Raw genomic sequence first — 8560 nt, forward strand, 5'->3', positions numbered from 1 at the left:
CCCCAATCTGAATAACTGATGCTGAGCCGATTATCTCCTCCTTCATGCCTCACTCAAAACCAGGCTCCCAGTGTGCCTATACAGGAGAGGTTTCTAGGTATCTTGTGATTATTATCAAAGAGGTTTTTCAACTTGTTACAAACAAAAACATTTACACATTGCTAAGATAGTGCTCAAAGTCAATTCAAGCTATGTTCTTTTTCCAGACTGTTTCTAAACATTGGAGTGAAAACTGGTTCTTTGAATACAAATTTTGAAATGGTGTCAGTCCCACATGGATCTGCTGCTGTCAAAAGTGATATGATCTTTCTCCATGATCAGCATAACATTTGCAGATGAAATGAAATGAAATTCCCATTCCTAATTCCCATAAAATAAAGTTCACTGAAGGTTTCCTTGACTCTGGTTTCTGTAACTAAAACCAGCTTGTTTTTTTTGCCTAATCACACAGACACGTTACACTTTGCAAATGAGTTTAAATATTTTATAATTCATTTTGAAATTTCAAACAGAAGGTTGTAGCAAAATTACAGCTTGCTAACTGGTTCTTAGCTACTGCTATAGAAAACAATAATGAATTGCTTTTTCTTTGTCTAATTAAATGCAAACTGCTTATGTGTTCTACAAGGTAGAAACACAAAAATGAACATGCTTTTTTCACTTGTTTTCCCCTTTTTAGTTGGTGGGAAGCTGCAAGGTGACAGGACTATTGGGCATCCAGGCACCAAAGTCGTACTGCATTGAAGAAGTAAAGGAAAGGTCATTAATAGGCTCTGAAGCACATAGCAGTGTGACATTGGTGTTTGGTCAAGCCTGGAGAGTCAGGGGGTTTAATACACATTAAGATCTAACTTGATTAAGGACAAACATGAAGGAAAAGAGTGCATCCTTAAATTGCTGACTCAAAAACTAGAAATATTTGATGAAGGCATCTTTAAGAGCTTGAATGAAGGTGACTGGACTAGAAAGGGATCTCAAGATTGCATTGTAGGTAGCCGACACCACCCCTGTTTATTAGTCATTCAGTGGACATTGATGGCTTCTTTCACTCCTCTTTCAAATCATCTCTGTCTTCTCTGTCAAAAATGTGAATACCATCAACCCAAACCCTTTTGACCTCTACAGCCACTTCATAAACACATGGCACAACATAGAAGAGTCACATTGATGGGCAAGACTCAGATGTTCCTCTGCATCTGAACAACAAAGGTCACTCTTTTGAGGATGCCAATGTTTGCATTTTGGACAGAGAAGACAGATGAGGAATGAAAGAAGCCATCTTTGTCTCCTGTGAATGATCATCTTTGAACAGAGGCGGTGGTTTATAACACCAACTGTCTGCCATCTATAATCCAATTTTGAGATCCCTTCCCAGACACTTTAACCCTTTAAAAACGGTCAGTAACCGTAACTATTTTTAAATCCCTGTAGAACTGGAAACACGTAAACTAGCCCAATAATTTTTTTTGCATATGAAACCGGAGGAGTTGTACTTACATCTTATGCCATCAACTTGTCCTAGGTTATGATTTCCTTCCACATATAGCTTTGCAAAAATTGCATAAAAAGCACTTGCAGCAACAAAAACATAATATTCAAGAAACACGCTTTGCCAATCCGATCAGCTGTTCGTCCTACGTTGGAATAGACGTCAGCGCAAACTATCGCAGTTCCGCCATTACCTGCCCGAAACCGGAAGTGACGTCATTTTAGCAGAAAATGTACTTTTTTACCTTCGGGGCCTTATAAGTCTACACTGGTGTTTTTAAAAGTCATGTTTGACTTTATGCTTTTCTGTATAGTTCCTGGGATGCTTAGAACTCAAATTGCACTGCTGGAAATAGTTTATTTTGATGGACATGCTGGGTTTTTTTTGGGTTTTTTTGCAAATTTGCATTATAAAATAATAATAATAATAAATATTTTCATTTTTCCTACAGTATATAAAAATAAATCTCAAAACTAAAACTATGAAGACAGTCAAAAATAAATTTATTTCAAAAATAATTTTTTTTGTCTTTACAGTTTTGAGGGATAAACCTCTTAAATTTCTCTAACTAGAAATATATGTAAAAAAAACAAAAATGAATTTTAATTTTTTTGTAGTGTATTGCACTTTTTATTTATGTAGTTACTATGGACTTAATGCATACATATTATTAAAATTTGGGCTATAACAGTTGTATTGATGTATAGCAACTTGAAAAGCTCCCAAAAATGACACTACAGCAGAGCTCTAGACTAACTTTTTGCCACGTTCGCACTGGTGCGCCTTCTTTTCTTAGGCGCACCAGTGCAAAAGTTGGACACACTCAAATCTTTCAACCGTATCGCTTAACACCGCAGTTTTACATGTGCACTTTTTTTTGGGGGGGGGGGGGGGGGGGGGGGAATTTTGCATAATTTTAAAAAGTTTGAATTTCTTCAGTGTTGGACAGCAGAAATTAGGCTTTCTTGTCCGAGGTCATTTAAATGAAAAAAAGAAAAAAAAAGAAAGACAGCGGCCGATAGCACTGTAAACAACAGTAGACTGGTGGGTAATAAGCGAATGAATAATGCTGAAAACAGAGATTTGAGACGGGAAACTGTTCTTGAAGTACACAGAGAGAGAGAGAGCTCTGCATGAAGTGTGATTTTTATCATGGTGGAAGCAAAACAGCACAGAATCTAGCACAAAAAAGGTGTAAAGACAGTGCGGACCCGACACATCAGAATCGGTGAGCTGTCGGCTTTCAGCCCCGACGGCGTGTCTGTGTACGCGCCATCGGGAGAGAAAGCCAAGAAAGAGAAAGCTGATTCTGATGCGTCGGGTCCGCGCTCTGTGTTTACTTCTTTGTGCAGAATCCGTTTATCTGCTCTCATTTGCTGTTTGGTGGTTGTTGAAATAGTTTTGTGAGCTTTAACCTGAGATTCTGGTGTTTCTGGCAATATACATTTATATTTAAAAGTCGATTCAAGCTAGTCACCTCTCGCTATCCACCTGCACCATTGATCAGTGGCCATGAGCATTATTTATTGAGAGTTGGGGAGTAGCTCCAATCAAAGCACTGATTTAGAGATGGTTTTTCCCTTCTTGTGTAAATGGCCTCCTTGACTCCCCGTTCAAACCAGTGTTCCTCCCTGTCCAGGATATGTTCAGGTAACTGAGACTGAAGTCACTTGGATGAGTGACGAAACGTTTCTCCACTGAAACTTTACATCCAGATGAACAGAATCAACCTTTTGGGTTGATGCAAGTGATTGTAGTTTATTTCTGATATATTGTAAGGTGGTTAATCTTACCACTTTAAAGTCTTGAAGATTCTTGCATGGCCTTTCAACTAGATCACAGCCAATGAGAGAGGTCCTGCCCTTGACTATCTCTGATTGGTTTAGACCACGATAGGGGCATAATGTGTGTCTGCTGTTGACCACACGGAGACTTTCAGAGTTGCGGAGTCTTTTTTCTTTTCTTTAATTGAACAGTTGCTCGCACCGGTGCGACCTAAGATATTTTTAGTCGCACCATTGAAAAATTTTGGTCGCACTCTAGAGCCCTGCACGTAAAAATATAAGGATAAGCTCTTAAAGGGTTAATGCCCACTCACATCCTGGGCCATTTGACCTAAGGCTACGTCCACACGAAAACGTGTCGTTTTCTCTCCGTTTTGGCCTCCCGTCCACACTGAGATGGCGTTTTCACTCAAGGAAAACACAGCGTTTTGAAAACATTCTCGGAAACGCATACATTTGAAAACGGTGCTTTCCTGTCACAGTATGGACAGCGAAAACGATGATGCATGTTAGCCATATGATGCAGTCATATGACCACTTCAACCAAGATCTCAGAGGACATTATACAGCAGTTGTCTTGTTTGCTTTCAATTTTGACAGCCCTATTAAAGACTAATATCAATTTGTACATGCTCCAGATAGCTTTTGTTCAAATTCTTTAATTAACAATCGCTTTTACAACTTTTACTTTACTTTTACTTTTCTGTTACTCGCAGCAACAACTCCACCTCATTGTGAGTACATTTAAAAAACTTAGTGCTTTTCAAAGAGACATTTCAAAGAGCCGGAAAGTAAATAAGCAGCAGACAGAAATGAGGCAGGTCAAATGGTCTTGTGTTTCACGCATGCGCAGTACTGGAACGTAAGCGTTTTCGGCCGTTTCAATGTGGACGCACACCTCTGTGAAAACAACTGAAAACGCTCGTGTGGATGTTTTCAGATCTTTGTTTTCAAATCTATCCGGGCAGGTGCGGACGTAGCCTAAGTAACACACATGATAGGTTGGGGCTAGCTTTCACAATGGGTTTACCCGAAACCTTTGCTGATTGTGACCCATACTCATTTTCACACCTTGGAGAAGAGGCTTCTCGGATGAGGTGTGAAAAATCTTCAAGAAACCTAAAGAAGTCCAGACGCTTTGCTTTCAAAGCTCCTTAGACTGCTTCTTATGTAGCACCTTCTACTCTCCTGGAGACTCAAAGCACATTTTTTCTGTCTCCATAAGTGCTTTCTAACATTCACACTCCACTGGATGCATCATAGAGTTACTTAGGGTTAGCATCTTGCCCAAGGATATTTGGCATACAATCTCGAACTCGACAGGGTTTGAACCACCAAAATTCCAACTAGTAGGGAGCCTGCTCTACCACCTGAGCTTCAGCCATCCCTAAAAATTCATTGTGAAAAGCAAGATAGACCTGAGATCATCAGTCAAGCCAGACTCTAAAATTAATATTCTCTTAGCACTTAAGTATACGTATCTTTTATAAATTATCCTGCCACGAACAAAGCAACACTTGTTAACTGAAGTGTTTTCCCAAATTGAGAGAAAAGTATTCATTGAGTTGGCGATAGTTTTTTAGCTAACTAAACAAAACTCCTTTGCCTTAGCAATTTAAATGTCTTGAATAATGCTATATCATCCAGGTAAGTAAATCCCAAAAGGTTGATTCTGTTCATCTGGATGTAGCATTTTCAGTGGAAGAAACATTTCGTCACTCATCCAAGTGACTTCTTCAGTCTCAGCTGACTGCAGGTTTCCCCAACCTTTACGCAATTACTGACACTAGCACAACTGAAAGGGATGTGAGGTCAGTTCCTTTATCGTGAATATGCAAACTGTCATGACCATTGATCAAGGGCAACTTTTCAAAGCCCACTGATCAAAGCCCACTGATCAAAGACCACTGATCAATGGCCATGAGCGCTATTTACTGAGAGTTGGGGAATGGCTCCAATCACAGCATTGTAAGACGGTGAAAGATGTACCCTTAGGCCTCCTTCTCGATTCAGAGATGGTTTTTCCCTTCTTGTGTAAATGGCCTCCTTGACTCCCCGTTCAAACCAGTGTTCCTTCCTGTCCAGGATGGGTTCAGGTAGCTGAGACTGAAGTCACTTGGATGAGTGACGAAACGTTTCTCCACTGAAAACTTTACATCCAGATGAACAGAATCAACCTTTTGGGGCTTAGCAATTGAAATTTGTAAAGTGATTGTAGTTTATTTCTGATATATTGTAAGGTGGTTAATCTTACCACTTTAAAGTCATGATGATTCTTGCATGGCCTTAAACTATTACAACCTAAATAAATGAAATTAAATGATGTTAGAAGGTTTCACCTGCCCAGAGTTGACAGCTGAGTGCTGGGCAGAGCAAGTGAAGATCACCATGGTGACAAACTTGACCATCTCATCCACAGTGCTGAATTTCTGTGGAATCCCTGATGATCAGAACAAAAATAAATGGCATTACTTCAATACACTGGGGAAACCAAAGTAAAGTCATTACAATATTGTAGGTGCACATAAAGTTCTATTATCATAATAAAGTCTTGCATCATGCTTTGGTCAGTGTATATAATATATAGGTAGTCCAAATATGCCAAAAACTTTAAACTGCTCTAAATGCTCAGTTTCACACATTTTTTAGCCAAAGGATGAGGTAAGGTGTCCAATAGTAGGGATCACTACTAAACTTACACACTACAATCACCTATTTCTTTTTTTAATGCTAAAGTGGGAGTAGCACAAAGGTAATCCACAGGCAGTCACAGACTGCCCATCTACCTGCATCTACCTGTTGTTTTCAGGGAAGTAGGGTACTCCTGATTTTGCTGTTGTTGATCTTTTAGCCAGTGGAAGAGACAAGTGAAGTTATGACATACGAAGTGCCGAAGTGGATCAAAATGTTAAAAACAAACGTTTCCACCACAGCCAGTGTCTATATTGTTCATTCTATATTTTTAGTCTTTGATTTTTCTTCTACATCTCTCTGCTGTCTTTCCCTTCTGTTGCCCAGCCCCTTGTGAACCAATCAGAATTTGACCATGGCCATTCATGCTCAGCAAACTGCTTATGGGATTTTGGTCGACTGCATGGGAGCTTATTTGCACTGGTTTCTAAACTGAAACATGTATGCAGACGGACACATTTGTGGGACCATATATCACGTTGGGCTTTCACCCAATTTCTGCTCAAGGTCAAGGTCATCTTCTTGTCATTTTTACAGGCAGTTTTCACATTCACTAAAATCTGTACTGCTAAAAGTTGTAGTTTGGACTGCAATGTTCAGAAACATAAATGCCATCATTAAGTTTAGTTATGGTATAAAAATGTAAGATAGTTTAGAGCTGGTCAAAAACTTGGGCCACACCATTGACAAAGTATAATGTCCTAGTGGTCAATAATAGTTGGTGAATGAGAACAAGTTGTCCTAAATTGATTTACAGGATTTTATTTCTCATTAGTTTCTGCATTATAGCCAGTGAATGACAGAAAAAAGCTCATAACTTTGCTTCTGTACTTTGATGTTATTTTTTTGGTACGTATTACAATTACCTGTGAATTCGAATAGATCATGGACCAAACGACCTACTATGTTGTTAATGTTCTGTTTATTAGTCTTGGATCTATATGATATTTGAACTGCAAATCAGGCATTTAAACTCTAGTAGAGTTAAAATCTGAAATCATGGAGCTTAAAATGAGCAGAATAAGTCCAAAATAAAGCTCACTTGTGCTTGCTTGTGAAAGGAATCCGTGTTCATAAATGTCCTGAATCCACTTCTGCAGTTCAGAGTCTTTCTGGACTTCAGCATCAGTCTTGTAGTAGGAGGTGAGAATTTCTTTCACAAACCTTTTAAAAAAATAGAGCCATAAGCAATGAAGCACAATCCCAATTTAAATACAGATTTCTTAAACACACTAGACCATAAAATTTGTTAATGTGTATAAAATGTGGTATTTTTTCCCCAACCTTTGGATCTTTTTTATATGAACACTTTTCTTTTCTACATAGTAAAGGATGACAGGAAAGGATAACAATAATTGTGCATAGTGACCGAAACTTGCACCACTGACTATCACATGTGTTGGGGGCTGTCAGGTCACTTTCATGATCATTAAGAAGCAAAGTGATACTGCCATTGATCAATGGTAGTATGAAAGGCCTCTTAACTATTTTTCGGAGGTCTGGAAAGGTTAGGCGTTTTAGACAGAGATGGGCAGTAACTTTAATCCGATTACTTTTTTCAAGTAACGAGTAAAGTAAGGGATTACTATTGCAAAAAAGGTAATTAGATTACTGTTACTTTCCCGTGAGCACGCTGCGTTACTGCGTTACGAAAAACCGTGATTTTTTTGCGAGAGTGTCTCATGACAATGACGTGAGTGAGTGCGACGTTCGTGGCAACAGCTGTGTGCAGATCAACAATGGATAATATATCGAGTGCGGGAGAGAGTATGACCGTGCAGCGTTTAAAGCGTGGAAGTACTGACCTTACTTTGAGTTTGATTCCGTAAAATGTGACAAAAACATTAGCATCCGCTGTTCGAAGAAAACGTCTTTTTACAGCGAAAAATCCCCCTAAACCTCCACACAAGCACCGAGTACGCTGTCACGGGAATGTGAATTTCAAAGAGAATCTTGCGGATTCTTCCACTAATTGCTGCAGCACACCTGCACCAGGGCAAACCTCCGCCTGCCTCACTCCTGCTAAACAGGTGAAAATAGAGTAACAGGACCACTAGTCTTTGATTTTATTTATTTTCTACTATATTTTCTCTTTTACTTGCATCTATTTAAAAGAGTGAGTGTAAACACAAAAAATTATTTTATTTTATGTGCTGGAATGTGCAGAAAATAGGTTTAAATGTTAAACAATTTTCTTCCAGTCAGTTGCATATAATTTATTTTTTGCTTGATGCATAAAGGTAAAAAAATTAAAACTAATAAAACAAGTTTTAAAAAGAGACGTTTCCATTTGATTACATTTTATATGATGGATTATGCAGAAAAAGTAGAACTGGGAAGATCTATCGCTTTTTTATAATGTTCTTTGGACAAATGAGACTAAAGTAAAGATGTTTGATGACAATGCACAGCACCACATTTGACAAAATGTGGTGCTGTGCATTGTCAGCACCAACACCTTGTACTAACTGTTAAGCAGAGTGATGGAGAAGTGATGAGCCAGAGGAACTGGACACTACATTAGTGCTGTTGCATTGTCTTTCCACTCTTTTCCTTTTTGAGAAATTGACTGCTACTAGTTAGTGCTATATTCAGC

The sequence above is a fragment of the Pelmatolapia mariae genome, linkage group LG23 (assembly GCF_036321145.2).
Source record: "Pelmatolapia mariae isolate MD_Pm_ZW linkage group LG23, Pm_UMD_F_2, whole genome shotgun sequence".
NCBI lineage: Eukaryota > Metazoa > Chordata > Actinopteri > Cichliformes > Cichlidae > Pelmatolapia > Pelmatolapia mariae.